The sequence below is a fragment of the Pelecanus crispus genome, chromosome 2 (genome assembly GCF_030463565.1).
Source record: "Pelecanus crispus isolate bPelCri1 chromosome 2, bPelCri1.pri, whole genome shotgun sequence".
NCBI classification, from domain to species: domain Eukaryota; kingdom Metazoa; phylum Chordata; class Aves; order Pelecaniformes; family Pelecanidae; genus Pelecanus; species Pelecanus crispus.
Window position 1 is genome coordinate 61,790,071 of NC_134644.1, and position 20,958 is coordinate 61,811,028.

General features: G+C 41.7%; 1 protein-coding gene across 1 annotated transcript in view; it reads left to right on the forward strand.

The window, feature by feature from the left end:
• The window catches only part of CNTNAP2 (contactin associated protein 2), a 1,215,771-nt gene that overhangs the window by 123,601 nt on the left and 1,071,212 nt on the right, over positions 1–20,958 (forward strand). The gene's annotated exons all lie outside the window — the stretch shown is intronic.

Consider the following 20,958-nt stretch of genomic DNA (forward strand, 5'->3'; position numbering starts at 1 on the left):
GAGTTAGGTTTTAGTGCACTTCTTCCATACTAATGATGGCTGAGGGTAACCAGAGAGGCAGGGGGTGCTGGGGATGGAGAAGGCACCACAGTCTAGGGAGACGCTGCTGTAGAGATGAAAGCAAAAGGGAGATGCAAATAAGGTTGGATAAATTGATTGGAATACATTACTAATAACTGATAATTACAAAACCAAACTGTGCACAGTGAAGAGAGGGCTACTGAAACTATCCAGAAAGGAGACAAGAATAAAGTCTGCATGGTTGGTGTAGGACTAACAGATGAGTACTTTAATTACTGGGATAAGCACATTCATGCCTGTTCAGCCCTTGAGAGATGCAGAATTTGCATTAGTTCTGTTGCCGGAAAGAGCAGCGATGAGCTGTTTTCCTCTCAGCAAAAGCAGTAGTGGTGGTGCGGCACGCTGGCAGCAGCTGCAGTACATACAGGGGTTGTGGTGCAGGCAGGTCACTTGGGGTTGTGTTTTCCTCGATAGCCCTGGCAATCAGCACGTTTCCCTGTCTTCATTTGCTGATTCCCCTGGAAACAGCAGCTAATATTGAAAAAATAATTGGGATAAAACTGTAGGAAGAAAAAAGCCAATACCTTAAATTCATTTTAAATTAAAAAAACGTGCCATCTTAAAATGATTTGGTTTTAGCCATTTGATTTTTTTCTGAATATAATAAAGAAGTTGAAAATATTTTAATGACAAAAGAAATCTCATTTAGGAATGAAGGAGAAAATAGAGTTTATTTTTGCTACTCTAGGTTGGGTGGGGTTTTTTCCTACAGTAATTTTCTCGTGCAAGTGTACTTCAATACAGACACAATCTGTCTTGTTGGGGCATGAGGAAGGCAATACGGATAACTATTTACATGGGGTTTACTGTGGGGCATATGCAGGGCTTAAAGATAAGCTCAGGTGTAAATGCATTGCTACATTGGTGCTAGCTTAAAAAATAAAAGCTGTTCTAGAAAAGAAGAAAGGTATGGTGGGTTGACCCCAGCCAGCAACTAAAAGCTCTCCCCACCTTTTGCTCACTGCCCTCTCCTGGGGAACAGGGAAAAAACCAGAAGGAAGGCAAAAAGACTCACGGGTGGAGATAATGACAGTTTAATAAGAAAAGCAAAAGCTGCATGTAAGTAAAGCAGAAAGAGGAATTTATTCATTGCTTCCCATTGGCCGGCACCCAACTTCCTGGGACGGGAAGCCGGGCCTGAGCGTGCGCAGGCTGGAGCCTGCTGGAACCGGCTGGAACCGGCTGGAACCGGCTGTGTCCGGCTTGGGGCAGCCGTGGCCTGGCCTCACAGGGACCCCTGCAGCCCCCCCGCCGGCACCTGGGCACCTGCACCCACTGCAAAAGGGAAACAAATAGAGTAAAATTTCACCAGCAGTAGGCTTGTTTGTGTAAAACAAAGTTTTTTGTTGTTGATTTTGGGGTTTGGTTTTGTTGGGGCTTTTTTTTTGTTTGTTTTATTTTGAAGAAATGTCTCTCCCATCTTGTCTGGAGCTATTTTTGTAGTTTTAGTCATATGTAGCAAAATCTCCCTAGGTAAGCAGAGGAGCGTGTGACTACTCCTCCATTGCTCATTATTAAGAGGACCTCTTTTCTCTCTTATGAGCTTACCTAAGTAGCGAAGAGCACAGAAACTTGGATAACGTGCTAGAGTGAAGCTTGATCATGCAGGGACCATGTGGAGACACTTCTTGACTGCACACAGTTTGCACACAGCAAACGTATAAAATACACATCCAGATTTTAACTGAGTTCAGTTCTGAAAGACTTCAGTCTGTGCTCTTCTGCCTTGACCTGAAATACCACCATAAAAACAGTGTCAAGGCCTTTATTTTCTCTAAGGGACCTTTTTTCTTCTCCCTAATTGGAAAGAAAATCTAAATATTCATTTGCAGTTTTAAATTTTAAAGCAATATTTGAGATCAGATTTAATTAAATTTTTACTTTTAAATTTCTGTATTGCAACTCAAATGTGTATTTAACCCAAATCTATCACAAAATTTTAATAAATGACTCTAGTTAATCTCTCATGTAGACACTGTCAGCAGTCTCCAGAATTCAGCATTATGGAACTTCTACAAAAGTTTTGATCAAAATTAACAGTTCTCTTGCTCCTATAACTTGTGAAATACAAAGGGACATGTGTTTTTGCTAAAATATCCATGGTAACAAATGGATTGGAAAAAGATTCAAATTCTTTAGAAATATGAACATATGAAAAAGGGATGTGCTTTGTATCTTTTTTTTTTAGAGAAAGCCAGTTTTCAGGTTAGTATTTTCTTGGTAATATGTGACTTTCTGCATATTTGTATATATAATATACATTTTCCTAATCTGATAAATTACTTTCCTGCTTGGCACAAAAATCCTTAAGTGGTACAGATGTCACCATATTCCATTTCTATGCTGAATTAGAAAACTACTTAACTTCTTTGCTGAGGCTTCAGTTCAAGAAAACTTGGGTTTTGTGTTACCAGAATCAGATCCACAAGGACAAGTAGATGTGATTTCCATGCAAATATTCATTTCAATTTTCAAGTCATTGAAGAATTACAAAGAGGTTTTTTCAGATATAAGGATCTTTCCAAGTTATCAATGAGAAACACAATTAATGTTTTCACAAGTATGGTTTGTGAAAACTCCATACGCAAGTCCTATCCTCTGTTTTTATCCTAATCATTTCTGTAGGCAAAGTACAATCCAGTGCATTTGGCTCTATCGTCCTTGCAGCGTTTGGAGATCTGAAATGAGAGAGTCAGGCAATTGGCTAAATCAGACAGCAAAGAGGTAAGGATTAAAAAACAAAGGGATATAATCTTAATGTAAATATGGACAGTGACCTGTTGTAGTTTGATATAATTAATTACATTGTGACCAATGGTTAATGCTTATTTAATACCTGCAAATGATAAAAATTTGGAAACAATTTTTACGAGTCTTTGCAAGGCATTTGAATAGTCTTATTTTACATATCATGGTGAAATAAATAGTTAAATGGTACATCAGAGACTATGCAACAGGAGGCTGAGGTTGATATTCTGGAATCTCTTTTCATATGCAGTCCAGTTGACCTTGTTAACAGCATGTATATATACAGTTATAACATATTATTTGGAAATGATGCTATTAGCATCATGTTTTCTTGAATAACTGCAGACATTTTATATAAGAGAAATGACATATAAATCCAGAGGTGTTTTAATCAGAAAGATACGTAGTAGTTCAAACATGGTGTTACCTAAATGGGTATAGAGACAATTGATTACAAAAATAACAAATATCATATGGTCTGCATACACTTTACTAATCTGAAAAAGCGTGGAATAAAAAATTTGCCTATGGCTATTCTGTAATTCAGTTGGTTATATGAAAATGAAGTTATTCAATAGGTTATGTTTGTGCAAATATTCTGTGACAGGAATTACAAGGCACAAATATGAACAAACTATAAAATCATCAAAGTACTGTAGAGCTTAAGAGGTGGGGGGTTTTTCTCCAATTGTTTTTTTAAATACTTTTGCGATTAGTGCAACAAGTCATTGGGTTTGGGTTGGTTATCTTTTTCTCTGTAGTCTTTTTTCATTCAGGTTCTCCAACAAAGTCAGGTTTGCAATGAATCTGCTGCTTGCTCTTGGATGGCGTACAGTGATAGCAAATTCATTCAAACAGACTTCAAGCCATGTAAGAATAGCCACACAACATAAAAGCAGTGTGTCTCTCAGTGTTTTGCTTTTTATTGCTAATGGAGAGCATTCAATATTTAATAAACAATTTATAGTGTTTTGCATGTGTCCTTGACACTGCACTTCTGATACAGGAATTATTAATGTGAACAGCATCATGTATGTGTACAAATCAAATCTTTGTCACAGAGGCTGAAGCTATACCAATAAAAAGCATGACAGAGAATGAACAGCTCTGCCAGTTGGAATAGTGTTGTTACTTGACCACCCACTTTCTGATTGAAACTGCCAGCATCCAGAAAATAATCAAATGAATTTTTAACTTGCCAGCTGCAAAATTTATTCTTTTATTCTCTGGAGAATTTGCTGCCATATGGTCTATTTTTGGGAATGATGTAAAATCCTGAGGGAAATCTAAACAGCAGATACCATATACCACATGAGCATGCATGCAATAAAATGGAATACAGTATGCCAGTCTTTAAGCACTTCATGTGATTTAATTGCATATGACAGAAGCCGTTTATTAGTCTTGAAGACTCAAATGATATATCCACAGAGTATGTATCTGTAGTTCAGTACATAAGAATTTCTCCATTTTGCTTCAGAAACTGTTTCGCGCCTGGTTTGTACTTGACAACAATGAGAATGAAAGAATTAAATATCCCTTTCTCTGTAGTCCTTGATTTCCGTGCTAAGATTGCAAAAAGATAATATCTAGTACTGATTATAATAATAATAATGATCTTTGTGCTGGCAACATCTGCCCATCAGAAAATGGGATGAAATTATCTAATGTTGGACAAACTAACAGTTGCCAAATAGAAATGATTTGCTGTCTGCATTTAAGGATGAGTTTGATGGTAAGCTACTGGTAGAAAGCTATACACCCTTTTACCTATCGCCTGAGCCATCTGTTTATTTTAGTGTATAACTTGTCTCTATGCGTGGTGAAAACGTCTGATGTTATAAAGTATGACTAGCTCACAGTACCTTTTTTAACATACATTTACCTTGTAAGCAATGTAATTAGAGTAATACTGCATGGAGATAGTGAGAGTATATATATTTTCCAGAGCTGTACTACTGAGAATTATCTTGCTGAATCCTATGTAGTGGTGGAAATTTAGAGAATTATCTATGCCCTATTCAGGGGCTGTAATTTCTTCCTTAATAATATCTTTGCAATTATGTTGCCTACAAGGTAAACTAAAACTTAAACAAACAACCCCCCCAATACTATCTGTGAGTTAGTTATAGCTCATGTAGTATGTAGTCTGTTCACATTGCCATTACTTACTGACTAATGAAGAGGCTGTAGGCAGGCTTTGCTTTTAGAAGGTCAGTTTTTATGCTTGCATAAACCCTGACAAGCTACATTGCTTATGTCCGTTGTAACACAAATGGACGAGCTATTTATTGGTTTCTTACCTAGAGGTGAACGTCCATTTCCTAAGTGCTGAATGAGGCTGCTATGATCAATGTTCTCATTACCAGCTTTTTTCTGTCTGTTCTGTGTATCTCCCCTGGAAAATCTCCCCCAGATTTTACCAGGCTTTTCTGTGTTTGAAACTCTACTTGCCCAGTTTATTTCCTGCCGAGATAACCAGGGAGACTTGCTTGTTTCAAAGTATGGTTATGGATGATCTTAAATAAACAGCAAAGACTTCCATTACATGTCCTATGAAACAATGCTTTGTGATATTGGAAAAAAAATTCTAGAGAACTTTTAGAAATGTATATGCTCTTTATCATGAATGAAGTGAAGTTTGGTGTCTTCCTTTCAACTTTGTACCAGAAATAGACCAGTGTTATGGAAGAAAAATGAAGCCAACTGGAAAAAAATATCTAATCAATTATTAGTAGATATACCAGAGACCATTTATGCTGATTTAAAAAATTTGAAAAGATATGTGGAACTGGATAACCTTTACCTTAACTGTCTTCCCATTAATACACTGATTCCCATGAACCTTCAGCTTTGCCAAAGGGAATGGTCTTTAAATACAAATCTAGAGTATTGCCAATTCTGAAACAAACTAAAGGGGGAAGTAGTAATGAAAAGTTACATTAACAACTTAAAGACCTATTGTACAACCTGTTTAATGCTAACTTTTCCCTGAAACGAGCTGATTTGCCAGTGTGAATGCAACTTAAAAAAGAAGCACAGAGCATAACTGTCTGTTGTTAACTGGAACTAGTTGAGCAAAGTCTACTCATCACTAATTACTACCTCCTTGGATATTAAACTATAAGAGAGACTGTGCACTGAGAGACTGTTAAATAGAGATGACTCTTGAATTATGTGCTATTCTTTCTTTTCCCCAAAGGGACTTCCTCAACTTACTGCTTAGCTCATTGTAACTTCTATAGTAGGCTTGCTCTGTTACATGGGGAGTCAAGCAGCTCCCATTGTAGGAAAACACATCTTCAGTTGGTCACCCTGTGAGAGATCTTATCAGGTGAATAAAGAAGTCTCTCTGAATAGATATGATTTTTTTTTTTTTTCTCCCAATGAAAGGAGACAGGGTGAAGTGTGAGCTCTTTTTAGTAAGACCTTTCATCACTGAGTGGACAAGGAATAAGGCTTCCTCAGTACTTAAACTCACTGTTTTTTCTGCCCAACTTGTCTTATTTGATGGCTTGAATATTTTTTGTCAATAATTATTTGGATGAAAGTAAATGTGTCTGTATTTATGTGTGTTATAGACAAATTTGAGGATTGCCATTAAGTGTAACACCTGATCTCCCCTGAGATGACGTGGGTTTATAATGTGGTGACAAAGTGATCATATATGAGAGAGTTCAGCTAAGGAGCAGGTGTTACAGACATCAGACAACTCTAGAGTCAGGGAAGCTTAAGACAGTAACATAAAACGTACATACTCAAGAAGTGCCCTTACACTGTATGAAAGATCTCCAGTTTAAAGGGACAGAGGGTAATTTGGTAGAAGAAAGTGTCAGTATAAGACTATAGCCTTTCCCCTTTGAAAAATTAAGTAAAATTCTGGATTTTGATGTGGTTTATTTTGTTTGCTTCCTTTTAATAAAAGGGAGACAGATCCGAGAAATTCCATGAAGTTCTATTCCAGGTGGTTTTGAATCACAAAGTCAGTGTTGTTTCTGCTAGGGAAAAGTAGCCAGTTCAGACTGATTTGAGGACAAAATGGTGATATTGCCTTCTTTTCATGGTGAGCTTGACTGATGAAAGGCCCAAGAAACACTTGCCTCCTTATAAAATTTAAACTAGTAATGCTGAGTCTGGTGGTGTTACAATAACTCTCCAAATTCAGGTAGTAGTTCACATCAGGAGAAATGAAAGGTTAAGATTATCTTAGCTTGAAAGTGACATCTTACCTGTACCTCATGTGGTTCATTTCATGCAGTAGCAATTTTTTTTCTTTTCTTTTTTTCTGTAGAAAGTCCAGCAAAATGTAATTCTGATTATTAGTCCTTGAGTCCCCATCCTGATGATGAATAAGAAGGAAATACCTCAAAATTCTGATAGCCAGTGGTTTTTATTCTGTTATTATCAAATAAAATGTAATTAAGATTTTCCAAGTTACAGCTGCTATAGCAATTCATATTTGAAGGCAAATTAAATTTAAAGGTGTAAAGAAACATAGGAAGTGGGTGTTAATTCTGACATTGATAGTAAACTTATTTTGACAGCATTGTTAAAAAATTCTCTCAGAAGACATTGAAGATTAAACAACAAATAAACTCTTAGGGCAAAAGCCTCAGTGGCTTTGGCAACTTAATTTTATATATATATATAGCTAAAGTTTAACAAACTGTTTATTCTTCTGAGTAAATCTGTTTAGCAGGTGGATTGTTCTCCTTACCATGAAAAGCATGAATGCATCGAACAGTTTCCAGAAGCAGGAAATTTGAAAGTAGACCTTGACACATCTGACTCATTAAGTTGAAACTTCTGCATCTGCATTCACTTTGTTAGCTTGCAGAAATGTTTAATCAAGAATTAGAATGACTGCTGATAACTTGTGTTTGTTGTTTAGGTTGCTTTTTATGGAGACATAATTCCAAATGAGATGCATTTCTCATGTCAGTGATAATGAGCAGATTAACCACTTGCTAGCTTTCTAAGAGCAGGTGTCAAGTGGCATGATTGTGGCATGACGATATCTAGAAATGTCTGTAAATACATAAACTTATAAAGTACCAATCTTTGCATTTGTGGGAAAGGTTGAACATCAACCACGCTCAAGGAAACAACGTTCTTAATAGAGGATAAATTCTGCTTATCTTTTGATTTTTCTGAATAAAATCAGGAGTACTCGATCATTTGCGTCAGCTAGGTTTGGAGTACCTAAAAGACAATCTGTGTTGTCATGAAAGGATATTCATGAAACATAAGCTGGTAGGTAGGTTCCTGAAGCACGCATGAAGGTGTGGAGAGAGAAGAAAACAGATGGTCCAAACCAGGCTGACATAGCTAAAGGATTTCTGCTTAGACCACGTTTACTGACTTGTAAGTAGTTCTTAGCTCTCCACTGGTACTACCCAGTAAGGTTTGTGCATCAAAAAGGAGTGAAACGAAAATGTTATTTTCATTTGTATAGGACAGTGTTTCAGTGGATGTATTGCCAAGTTCCGTAAAGCAGAACTTGACCATAGAGTATGAACTGTGGAAATGAAAACCATACTAAATTATAAGTATATTTTCCAATTATGTTGATGAACACGAGAAGGTACCCTAGTGATTTATGTGCTCTGCTATATTGGAGGTCTGTCTTCCACAGCCAATAGCACAGTATTAAACAGCAACCATTCAGGCAGAAGTCAGGATTCAAACAGATTGCAATTTGATGATTGCTGAAAAAAATCTTGATATTAAACATAGCATTCAGATGGCTTTAAAATGAACATTTGGTGTGGACTAACAGTATTTCATTGTAATAAGATTTTTCTTTGCACTAATAACATCTTATTAGAAAGTAGTTTACTATTCCTTAGTGAATGTCACCCAAACTTAGCAGTGATTTAATTCTCAGTAAACCTTTTGAGAAGCTTTAAGGTCAGTGCATGTATGCTTATGAGGGAAACTTTGTACATCATTTGCCTTCAGATGGACATTCTCACAGAGATCATTCCAGAGGTAGCATTTATTGAAAAATAATTTTTACTTCATTAATATCACTAGTGTCTGTTGTTAAAGTAGACTTATAAAAATAAATTGTGGTGGGTGAGAACTCCTGCCCCAGCAAATAAAGGGAACAACTTTTGTCCTCATTACCTGGGAAACATGGAAGAGGATGTAGGATTCTAAAGATTTTGATAAGAAACATGGCAGAAATGACAGTATCAGTTTGTAAACGAAATGCTTGTTCCAGTACTTTCAGATAAGACATCTTAAATGAGATACTAGATTGTCAGACATTAACTGTAAACAGTGTTAAAGTCTCTTAAAATGACTGAATACTGCTTAAGTCCCTAAAAGCAGCAGTCAACATCATAGCTAGGCTTAGCTGTTTTCATTGATTAGAATGAACTTGAATGTGTAGCAGTTTAGCTATGGTCCAGACACTATTTCTATGCCTACTTGCACTATTCTTAAAACACTAAAGATTTGTTGCATTTTCTATTATATTTTCCCATTTTGTCTGGTCTTCATGAGTTTCAAAAAATGGTCACTTCTAACAGTTTCCTTACTGAACATAAGCTATATCTTTCTCAAAAACATTTTTTACTGTATAACTCAAGATGAACTTATTTAAAGTTTTGTGTCAGAAAGGATCATGCAGTACTTAAAAAACAGGCTAAATTGTGGGCTAGCATAACACAACTGGCTTCTTTCCCCACAGAAACTGCTGATAGTAACTTTTCCCAGAGTATTACTTAAGTATTTTGAGGTGAATTGAATGACTCATTTTTTATTTTCAGACTTAAATGAAATAGGTCCTTTTCATTTTTTTGAGATATGTTATTGGCCTAGTTATTATTTACACCTGAAATGTGATTATGATGTGGTGGGTTTTTTTTTTTTCCTTCTTCCATAAAGATGAGTACATAGCAAAGTGCTGTGGAATAAGGACTGTAAGTGTTGGCTGGGATTTTTTTTCTGCAAAGTCTTGTGTGATCATTAAAGTCCCTTATTCCCTGGTCAAAAAACACAACAGCAGCTATACTACAGTGATTTCTTCAACAATTACGACCTTCCAAGAGGAGCTGGATTAATAATATTTTAGATGAGGAATGCTTCCCTTCGTCTAAATCAACCTTTATCTACTAACTAACAGTAGATTATGTAATGTGTGTTTCTGAAATTCTTGTTTCAACAAGATAAATAACAAAGGATGTTTAATGTTTGAAGATGTTAGGTGTTTGAAGAATAAGTGTTATCTGAATATTCCAGGAGGAAAGTCCTTCTAGAAGTCCTCATTTTCTACAGTGTGTTGGGGGCAGGGGAAGTAATTCCTTGTAACATGAGTAATATGATGCCTAAACACTATTGTCCCCATACAAATGACAAAGTAGTGGTTTCACAGTTCTAGCTAATAAGATTATACCTATGATAAAGTTCAGTAGATAGGACCCTGATAAAAGAGAAAAATACTTTATTGGTTCTTGCAGAGGGATCTGGATAGATTGTAGCATTGGGCAATCATCAGTGGCATGAAATTAGACAAGAACAAATGCTGGATTGTGCACCTGGGACACAAGTCTAAATTGGGAGAGGAGTGGCTGGAGAGCAGCCCTGCAGAAAGTGGTCTGGGGGTGCTGTTTGACAGGAGGCTCAACAGGAGTCAGCAGTGTGCCCTGGCAGCCAAGAGGGCAAACTGCATCCTGGGGTGCGTCAAACACAGCATAACCAGCCAGCTGAAAGAGCCGATTATCATCCCGCTGTATTTAGTGTTGGTGCGGCATCACCTTGATCATTGTGTCAATTTCTGGGCCCCACCATTTAAAAAGGATGTTAAGGTACTTGAATGTGTCCTGATGAGAGCAACAAAGGTGGTGAAGGGACTGGAAGAGGTGTCCTATGAGGAGTGTCTGAGGACTCTGGGTTTGTCTAGTTTGGAGAGAATGAGGCTGAGGGGTGACCTCACTGCTCTCTACAGCTTCCTGAGGATGGGAGGTTTAGAGGGAGGTGCTGATCTCTTCTCCCTGGTACCCAGTGCCAGGACGCACGGGAATGGCTCAAAGCTGTGTCCGTCAGGGGAGGTTTGGACTTGACATGAGGAAACATTTCTTTACCAAGAGGGTGGTCAAACCCTGAAAGAGGCTTCCTGGAGAGGTGGTCAATGCCCCATGCCTGTCAGTGTTTAAGAGGCATTTGGACAATGCCCTTAATGCCGTGCTTGAACTTTTGGTCAGACCTGAAGTGCTCAGGCAGTTGGTGTAGGTGATCGTTGTAAGTCACTTCCAACTGAACTCTTCCATTTCATTGCATTGCGTTGCATTGCGTTGCACTGCATTGCATTTTATTGCATTGCATTGCATTCCATTCCATTCCATTCCATACCACTCCATTCCATTCCATTCCATTCCAATCCATTCCATTCTATGCTATGCTGCTATTCTATTCCCTCCTTCCTTTTCCTTTCCCTTTGCTTCCCTTTCCCTTTCCCTTTCCCTTTGCTTCCCTTTCCCTTTCCTTTCCCTTTTCTTCCCTTCCCTTCTTCCCTTCCCTTCCTTCTTCCCTTCCCTTCCCTTCCTTCTTCCCTTCCCTTCCCTTCCCTCCTTCCCTTCCCTTCCCTTCCTTCCCTTCCTTCCCTTCCTTCCCTTCCCTTCCCTTCCCTTCCCTTCCCTTCTCCCTTCCCTTCCCTTCCCTTCCCTTCCTTCCCTTCCCTTCCCTTCCCTTCCCTTCCCTTCCCTTCCCTTCTTCCCTTCCCTCCCCTCCCCTCCCCTCCCCTTCCCACCCCTTCCCTTCCCTTCCCTCCCCTTCCCTCCCCTTCCCTCCCCTTCCCTTCCCTTCCCGCCCCCTTCCCGCCCCCTTCCCGCCCCCTTCCCTTCCCTTCCCGCCCCCTTCCTGCCCCCTTCCCGCCCCCTTCCCGCCCCCTTCCCTTCCCTTCCCACCCCCTTCCTGCCACCTTCCCTTCCCGCCCCCTTCCCGCCCCCTTCCCTTCCTGCCCCCTTCCCTTCCCCTTCCTGCCCTCTCCCTTCCCCTCCCCTCCCTTCCCCTCCCCTTCCCCTTCCCCTTCCCCTTCCCCTTCCCCTTCCCCTTCCCCTTCCCTTTCCCTTTCCCTTTCCCTTTCCCTTTCCCTTTCCCTTTCCCTTTCCCTTCCTTTCCTTCTTCCCTGTTCCTTTTCTGTTCCATTCTTCTTCCTACGTCCTTCTTTCCCTACCAGTACATGCTAAGGAAATCTTTGATGGCATTTCTTCCCAGCCCTGCACTAGCAGAAGGGATTGAATGGGCAGTCATGTCCCATCCTAGGCATTTGCTCTGTCACATTGTGGGAGGGAGGCGTGTACCTTCTGATGGGGGTGAGAGCTGTGGATCATTTTGAGATCATTTGACCATCTGAACACATTTGCAAAAAGCAAGCGTGAAGTGTGGTTTTTGAACATCTTCTGTGTTCGTGCAGTTTAGCTGGGTTTCCACAGGATGGCAAAACCCCACATCTCTGACAGTAGCGAGGCTCAAAGGTCAGGCCCCCCGTCTGAAGCAGGACGTGCCTCTCAACTAAATGGTTGCAAATCTTTTTGAGGTGAGCAATACCTGTTCATTTCCCCGTGGATCTTTTTGGAGTACTCCAGCAGTCCTCACCTCTAGAAATGCCTGAGCTGTTTCCCTTCAGAAGCATGCTGAAACGCCAGAGCGTGAGAGCAGCAGTACCCCCTCAGAGCGAAGGTCCATCTGGCCCACTACCCTTGTCTCCCAAGTGGCCACCCACCAATGTCTAAAGGAGGGAGGCCATAGGAGCAGTGCAAGCCTACTTCTGCCAGCGTCCTGGGGGTGCTCACAGGCCTCAATGGCTGGGAGCGGCCTCTCCCCTGGGACCCCCACCCCCACCGCCTCCTGCCAAGGGCCCCGGGGACGTGTCTCAGCTCAGCCCGGGGCCTTCAGTCCCTGCCCGAGCCACGTTGTAGGTGTGCCCGTCTCTGCCCCTGTCTGCTGGCTGGGCCTGGGACCGGCACTGCAGAGAGCTGCTCTCCTGGGGGCAGCCCTCGGGCCTAGGTCACGGCTTGTCAGGCAGAGCTCTAGGCATGACATAGCACAACTCTTCTCTTCTGCTCTCTTCTGTTCCCTGCACTCACCGTGAGTCAAGTAATGATAAGACTGTTGTTTGCCTGAAACACCGGGGGTTTTTCAGCTCCAAAACCGCTTTCAAGGACACAAGTCACAAAGGTTGCAAGTGGGAAGAGGATTTTATTTTACTTTTGTGAATCTGTTTCAGAGCCGATGCTCACAAGCATCAACACAATGCGCATGTGTAGCCAGGAGCAGGCTGATGCGGTCTTCAGTTTAGCTTGAAAAAAGATCCCTTGCAGTCTGGCAAAGGAAAGCCACAGAGCCGCAGAAAGCAGCGGCAGGAATACAGGCCAAGCTACCCCTGTTTTCTGACGAGTGAGAACTTGAAGAATGAGCATTGGTACCGAGCACACACAAAAGTAGTAGAAGAAGAAGAAGAGGTGTGTGGTACTGTCGGGAGTTTTCACAAGAATGACACGCATTGATGACAAGCACACTTCTTGTCTTCCAAAAGTTGCTCCGTCGCTGTGCTTCTTGGCCAGTGATGCATGAAAAGCGCTCTCGTGCCTGCCCTGCGCTTGTATTGCATGCAGGGAGAGCCGAAAATTGGCAGCTGCGGGTGGTGCAGCAAGCCTGGAGCCCTTGCAAGGCCAGGCTGCTTTGCACGAGCAAGAAGCAACCCCTGGGCAAATGGAGACAAGGGAAGAGCAGAGCTTGCTCCCGCTCCAAACTTGCAATGGGCAAGAGAGCCAGAGCGAGCCAGGGCACGAGTGGTGCCTTGGTGGTGCAAGAGCAGCAGGCAGGAACGGAGCCCAAAAGGGCCCAGAGGAGCCCTGACAAGGGGCTGTGCTCAGTGCTACAGAGGACAAGAGGCAACCCGGGGGGCCACCCTGGGGGCCCACCCGGGGAGTCTAGAAAGCTTCCTCCCCCCGGATGCGGGGCACGAGGGCCACCTTCGTGGAGCACGAGCAGCAGGCACCTAGCCAAAATGGCCCAAAGGAGCCCTGGCAAGGGGCCGTGCGTGCTCAGTGCTGCAGAGGCAGGCAAAAACCCCCCGGGGACGCTTGCTAGCCCACCGTGGGGGGGAAAAAAGCCTTCCTCCCCCCAGCTGCAGGGCACGAGAGGCCATCTTCGTGGTGCATGAGCAGCAGGCAGTAACCTAGCCAAAAGGGACGAGAGGAGCCCTGGCAAGTGGTCATGCTCAATGCTGCAGAGGAAGGCAAAAAACCCCCGGGGACCAGGGCCAATCTGCCCCGGGGGAAAATTCCTTCCTGACCCCAGCGCTGGCGATCGGCTATTCCCTGAGCATGCGAGCAAGACCTGCCTCCTCGTCCCACAGGCTGGTCATGCCTCCCGGGAGATGCCCAAGCCCTACTCTCCCTCCACCTAGAGCCATCTCAGGGGCTTCCGAGAGTGGCAAAAGGCCCCCGACAAGGGCCTGATGGTCCTTGGGGGCCGGAATCCTTCCCACGCCTGGCAGGGCACCGGTGGGTGCTCCAAAGCACTGGGAACCCTGACAGCATCTGTGCTTCCCATTTCTTACATCTGCTGCCCCTGGCTCTGCAGGGGATGGGGGTGGCAAGCTCTGCAGCGCTCCTCAAGAAGGCATTCCCTTGCTCTGGCCACTGCTATCCAGCTGGAAAGGATTTCTGTCCCTCAGATGAGCTTTGGAGGTGGTTCTGCCAGGAGCTGGCCTTGCAGCAGAGAACCTCCAGCAGCCTCGTCCAGCTTCCGGTCTTCCTCCCGCAGGCCCCTCCATGTAATTCCACTGGCTCCTCGAGGACTTGCTCTTGGATGTCTTCAGGCCTGTCCCCGGGCCATCTCTGGCAGCGGGGCACGGGAGACGCTGCCTTTTATCCTGCCCCGGGGCATTGTGACTGCTGCGTTGCCGGGTGGTGGCACTGTGACATGGGGGTGACGGGGCCCCCCATGCGCAGCCCCGCCCACCGCCCCTCCGCCCAGCATCCTTTGGAGGAAGGCCTTTGGGGTGCTGGCCCCGAGGCAGTCCCCGTGCCCGGGAGGCCCAGGGGTCCGTCCCTGCCCTTGGTGGCCGTGCACTGGGCACAGCTGCTGGCTGTCCCCGATGCCTCCTCTGCCACTCGGCTCCCAGGGACAAACCCAGTGCTGTTAACTCTTCTCTCAGGCCATGGCGGAAAGCAGCCCCGCAGCCCAGAGACCAGCCCTGTTAGCCATCCCCTCTTTGCGCCGGAGCTAACGTCCGTGAGGCCACGGAGCAAGGAGGACCAGGGACTTGATCTGGCTGGACACAAACCGTTTTTCTTGGGTGTAAGGGGGGTGATTTTGGCAGCTGCAGCGTGGAGAAAACCCAGAGCGTAACCAGAGCCATAGGTGGGGGATGGACGGTGCCAACAGAGCGCCATGGAAATAAGACGGGCTGTGAAAAACAAGGGAGTGGAGGTGACACTGGTGTGGTGGAAAGGCTGGTCATTTTCAGACCTGGAACATTTGGATCTGTGTGCAAAGCACAGCCCAGCAAATGAAGACTCTTCCAAACTGTAAAAACAGCCCCTTGCTGCTATTGCTGTCACATCCCCTTTCTCACTGAAACCAAGCTGTTATTTGGGATACAAAATGTGCTAGAGCCACAGAGTAAAACTTTCAGAGCTCTTCTCTTCTTCTCTTCTCTTCTCTTCTCTTCTCTTCTCTTCTCTTCTCTTCTCTTCTCTTCTCTTCTCTTCTCTTCTCTTCTCTTCTCTTCAATGCCATTTTGATGATCTGAACTGCAGTGTGATTGATCAAGCAAATGCTGTTTCATTAATAGATGCAATAATTAATAAATAAAACCTGCTTTACCTCTTTTATTTATTTTCTGGAGCTTTTAAGAATGCCAAAATGCAGCTGTTGTGTAAATGCTTCTGTACAGAGAATTTATTCATAATTCCTATAATTCTTTAAATATATTTTTAAAATGGAGTATCAAGCTAGAGAGACCAGTTTGGGTAGGAACTTAATTAAGTTTTGTGCAGTAATTGGAGAGTGCTCCTAAAACTGTGTGCTTCACAGGGGATTAGCTTGTGGTTACACTGTACTGGCTTTTACCCCATCCTCCTAGTTGCTAGACTTTATTAAAAGATGTTGAAATCTAATTAAATCCATCCTTATATAAATTATCTATGTACATTATTGTAATAGCTTTCACAAAGACATGATTTAATTGCATGTGGGAGAGTATAAGGCATCACCAACATCTCCTATCCTATTCATTTTTACCCTGTGCACTGAATGAGCCTAACAGGGGACCACAACATGCTGAAATTAGTCTATGCTGATATTTACCTTTCTTTGCATTTTGAGACCTCTAGGTGTCAAACGCCGTAAAAGTTATTATAAATAATGAAACAACTCTAAATAGCCTTTTGTTTACAGTAATTTTTTATTTATTTTTTGCCTGATAGCACTTTCCAAGACTAACATGTCAACAAGCATATGTGTTGCTTTGTTGCCCCCCACCCTCTGTTTACCATCTGCTTCGTGCTTCCCTCTTTAAACGAAGAAACAGGGATTCAGGGACTGAGTGTTCCCCGCATACATGTTCATTTGGAATAGTTCAATCAAAAAATTTTACCTGGAAATCTAAGACTTGTGTGAACCTACAGAAAAATCAAAATCGGGTCTGTCATCCCCACTAAAGAGCAAACACTTCCAACTCGTGGTATATGACTAACTGATTACTGTTATTTTTTGGTTCAGCTGAGCCATACCTTTGAGAATGGATACCCTTCACAAAATAGGAGAGAAGGAGATGGTGTTCCCTTCATGTCCTTTGCCCAGTGATTTGAATATTCAAGTGGGATGTAGAAAACAGATTTAAAATCCTTTTTTGCCTGCTTTAGGAACAAGCTCGCAACTCTGCCCCAATATATCTTAGGAGAGAAATGATTCTTCTGCAGAGTATGCACATATGAATTTCTTAGGAACTGTCCTGCTGAAGTTGTTGCATTTAAACAGACCTAACTTCCTTTTCCATTTCAGGTTAGCAGTGTAAAGCCATCTTTGCAAAGATATGCAGAATAACTTTCTATAAATGTTGCATCAGTCCAAAACTGAAATGTTGTGGAGTTTTAGGTTTGGGTTTTTTTTTTTTTTCCATTTATGATGACAAAACTATTTGTTCGATTTGGCCTAAAATCAGTAACAATTTTGACTGTCCCAAACTTTACAAATACCTGTACAAATGCCCCACCCAAGTCTACTGTGAGCTTTTGAAATAGCTCAGTAAATCACAGAAGGTTATTCCACAGGCAAAGAATGAAATGCTAATAAGTGTAATATTTTCAGGATTAGTGACTAAAAACGGATATGGTAATCCCCAACAAAGAAAGGTAACCTAAAATTTTTGCTACCTGGAATGTCCAGATCAGTCATCCCTGCAGGAAAGTGCATTTAGAATTCCCTCGGATGGAGATCTGGTATCATAGAGTTTAGGCAGGGGGATTTCTCCTAAAGAGAAATTCTCCATTACATTGGTGTTGTAAATGAGCTTGTCTTTTATTTTTATTGAAGCAACAGTCCAAGTGCCTATGTTTCACTTGAGCTCCAGTAAATTATCAGTAATTAAAATTGTTGCAGCGATACCTTTGGGGCCAGAGGTTGAAGAGCCTGACATCCCAGAACCTGGCAGAACAGAGATCATCTGATCTTTTATTAAACACCTGCTGGTGGGAGTTGTACAGTTTTACCTACGTTAGCTGGCAAGGTGTTCTGGACAGCAGGACTATTGCAGATTTGATTCAACAGCAAGTTATAGTCAATTAACCACTAGCTATTAGTACCTCAGAAGCTTTTCCTAGTGTTAGCGGTATTTGTGCTTTTGTTTTCCTTGACTTGTTTTGGCAAATTCGTCTTCCCATCAACCCACAAAAAAATAAGAAAATAAAACCAACCCCCTTCCCCTAATTACTTAGCTTTTACTTTTAGACCAGATGACATAAGGCAATCTGTCTTGTTCAAAGTGCAAGACAGGGGAAAAAAGGATCAATTTATTCTATGAGACTGAACAATAGGAGACTGTTACTTACATGTCCCAGTTTCTCATCTTTAAGCTGTATACAGTAACTATTTATTTCAAATTAATTTAAGGAGACTTGGTTTTGTTAGCGTGTGTAAAATACTGAAAAATTCTCCAACAATATCAAAGCATTATTAATAATTTCTATGCCACTGGAATCCCTTACAGTTGATGTGTACAGTGTCATGCCCAGAGGAGTGATGGAGTCACCATCCCTAGAGGTGTTCAAAAAACAGGTAGACGTGGCACTTTGGGACACGGTTTAGTGGGCATGGTGGTGTTGGGTTGATGGTTGGACTGATGATCTTAGAGATCCTTTCCAAATTTAATGATTCCTAGTTTTACTTTCATTAAAAAATAATCCAGCCACCAAGCCAGGAAACATGAAATTAATTATTACTTTACCCTTAATTGGTTTAGTGGTGGACTTGGTAATGTTAGGTTAATGGTTGGGCTGGATGATCTTAAAGGTCTTTTCCAACTTAAACAATTCTATGATTCTATGATTCTATGTAATTACACTCTACCATTCACTCTGTACAGAGATCAGGCCATGAAAAATCATACATAGTTTGCCTGGATTCCTTCCAGCTTTTCATCACCAGCAAATTATTCCTGTCCCATGAGAATCTACATATCCCCTAAGAGATGCTAGTAATGTTGATGAAGAGGGCACTTTGTTGTGTCCTGCATGTGGCCTAGATATATGCCACTCTGATATCTAGATACTGGAAACAAACGAAAAAAGATGGAAAACTATTCAGAACTCTGGTTTAAAAAAAAAAAAAATTAAAAAGCAAACAAATGAAAAAAACCCTCCAAAAACTATTGTAACTGAAATCATATTGCCACTGTGGGAAGAGCAGAAATGCTGATTTTAGCTGTGCCATCAGCTCCCACAGCTGAGTCTTCTGTGCGTCACGTAAAGTAGCAGCACAGGAGCGCTCTTGGTACCTGTGTGCAGTGTTGCAGGGAAATAGCCCAGGTTCTTAATGATGCCTGAGTAGGGATGAAATTTGGAAGCAAGCCGTGGAACAGCTCATTGATAGATGGACATTAACACCCACAGGCATACATCCATTGAATGCACAATTAGGATGTTTATAGAATATATACCTGTGTACTTGCTACAGTTTTCTGAACCTATGGGATTTTAGGACAGGTGCTGCATGTGCTGCGGCAGCTGTTTTGAGGGCTGTTATCTATTTCTTCAGTTAAGGCAAAGCCAGCTGATTACCACAGATATGCCCAGCCTGCCACAGTAAATCCTATTGTGTATAGTGTAAATAGACCAGCAAAGGAGAAGAGTTTGTATGCTTTCTGGCAGGAAATGAGGTCTGCGATCAGCCAAATGTTCAGGCAGAAGGAGGATATGACTGAAAATATTTGATCAAGTCAGTGATAAGATGAACAGATCAAAATAAACAAAAAATATAGCCCCCTTTAGCCAGGTCAACACTAGGCACTGTGAAGGTGGGCCTTGAAATACGAGAGATTGAGGTTGTGGATATTGAAACAAAAGAGGGGAAGAATCTGCTGTCCTTTGATTTCCAGTGCAGATATAGAATAACACGTGATTTCTCCATGTTTCTGTCAATTTTATTATAAGATAAAAACAGACACTCAGGATGCCCAGTGGAACCTAATAGGAGTAACTTCAAATATTGCACTGAGTATTAGGATCTCAATCTCCCTATCTATTTGCCACTTAGACATTAAAAGGAAGCTTTCAAGAATCCATCTTCTTTGACACACAGTTGTAAATTGCAGTAAGATAAAAGTTTATATAATCTGAAAAAATGGCTAAAATGGAAAGAAAAAATGCATATTAATCTTAAAAAAATATCATCTTCTTTAAACATGATTAACTATGTAAAGAAATAGGTTTGTTTTAATAGATTTATGTCTAATCAGCAGAACAGGAGGAAGTAATATAATAGAGCCAGACAGTAGAAGTGTTGTTTAGAAGCATGGTACTCAGGTATGAGGGAGTCAAACCTGTAGATACAGCTTCAATTCATATCTATGAAATATCCTGGAATGCAATGTTTTGCATCATTTTGCATCATTTAATCATCCTGCTCTTGGGAATTGAACATCTTTCAATAACATCGCAGAAAATGGGCTAAATGTCTCCAAATGATGATGATAAACTGTCTACATAATGTGTAAAACTAATGCAGAAAATGCCTACTATAACAAACAGGAAATCAGCCAAATAGCAGTATCCTTTCAGTAGCTGTTTTTATAGGATTTATGTATACAGTTTTTAAATATGTCTTTAAGAGGTATTCTCTCATACATTTGAAAAAGCCCTTGAAAGTGACAATCTTTCCTGCAAACTGAAAAGCATGCAATGCATGGAAAGTAAGTATCTGGTTTATTTTAACAGGTAGCCATGAGTGTTTCCAGCTAACAGAGGTAGCTGTAATATAAGCTGTATAAACACCACAGTTGTATGGGCAAAAGATGTGAAATCCCTGCAGAATTTCCTTGCCTTTTATGGGGTCTGAATTTCACTAAACATGTTTTCTGACCTGGCATGTGGCAGCAACTAGTGTTAAGGAATTTTCCAGTGAAGAGAAGCTCTTAAATGAAACAAGGAAGCCTGCTTTGCTGCCCTTCCAACAGCCTTGTTCTGTCTGGTAGTGGGGTAGGTGAGCTGCCACATTTCCCTACCTTCCACCCACTGACAAGTGGAGTGTTAGAAAGGCCCGTCCCAGAGGCCAGCCATGTAACAAGCAGCCAGAGTGCAGGAAACAAATTTCACTTCTGAAACCCCAAAGTGATTTTTCCTGCAGGTTCTCATTTTAACTTCGCAAAAACTCGATTCTAATATGCCATGTCCCATATTAATTAAGGTGGAAACTTTTTTTCTTCTTCTTTATAGGGCAGAAAGTAGTTTTCCCAAATCCTTCTAGTTATTTCTGCATGAGTAGAGGCACGCTTGAGAATTTTTATTTGCTCTCAACCTATACTCAACTCTCTTGCCTGTCTGTCATTCATCTTCTCTTCTTTTAGCTGCTTTTTTAACTTACATTTCTAGATGCCTTGAAGTGCATGGTCATGAG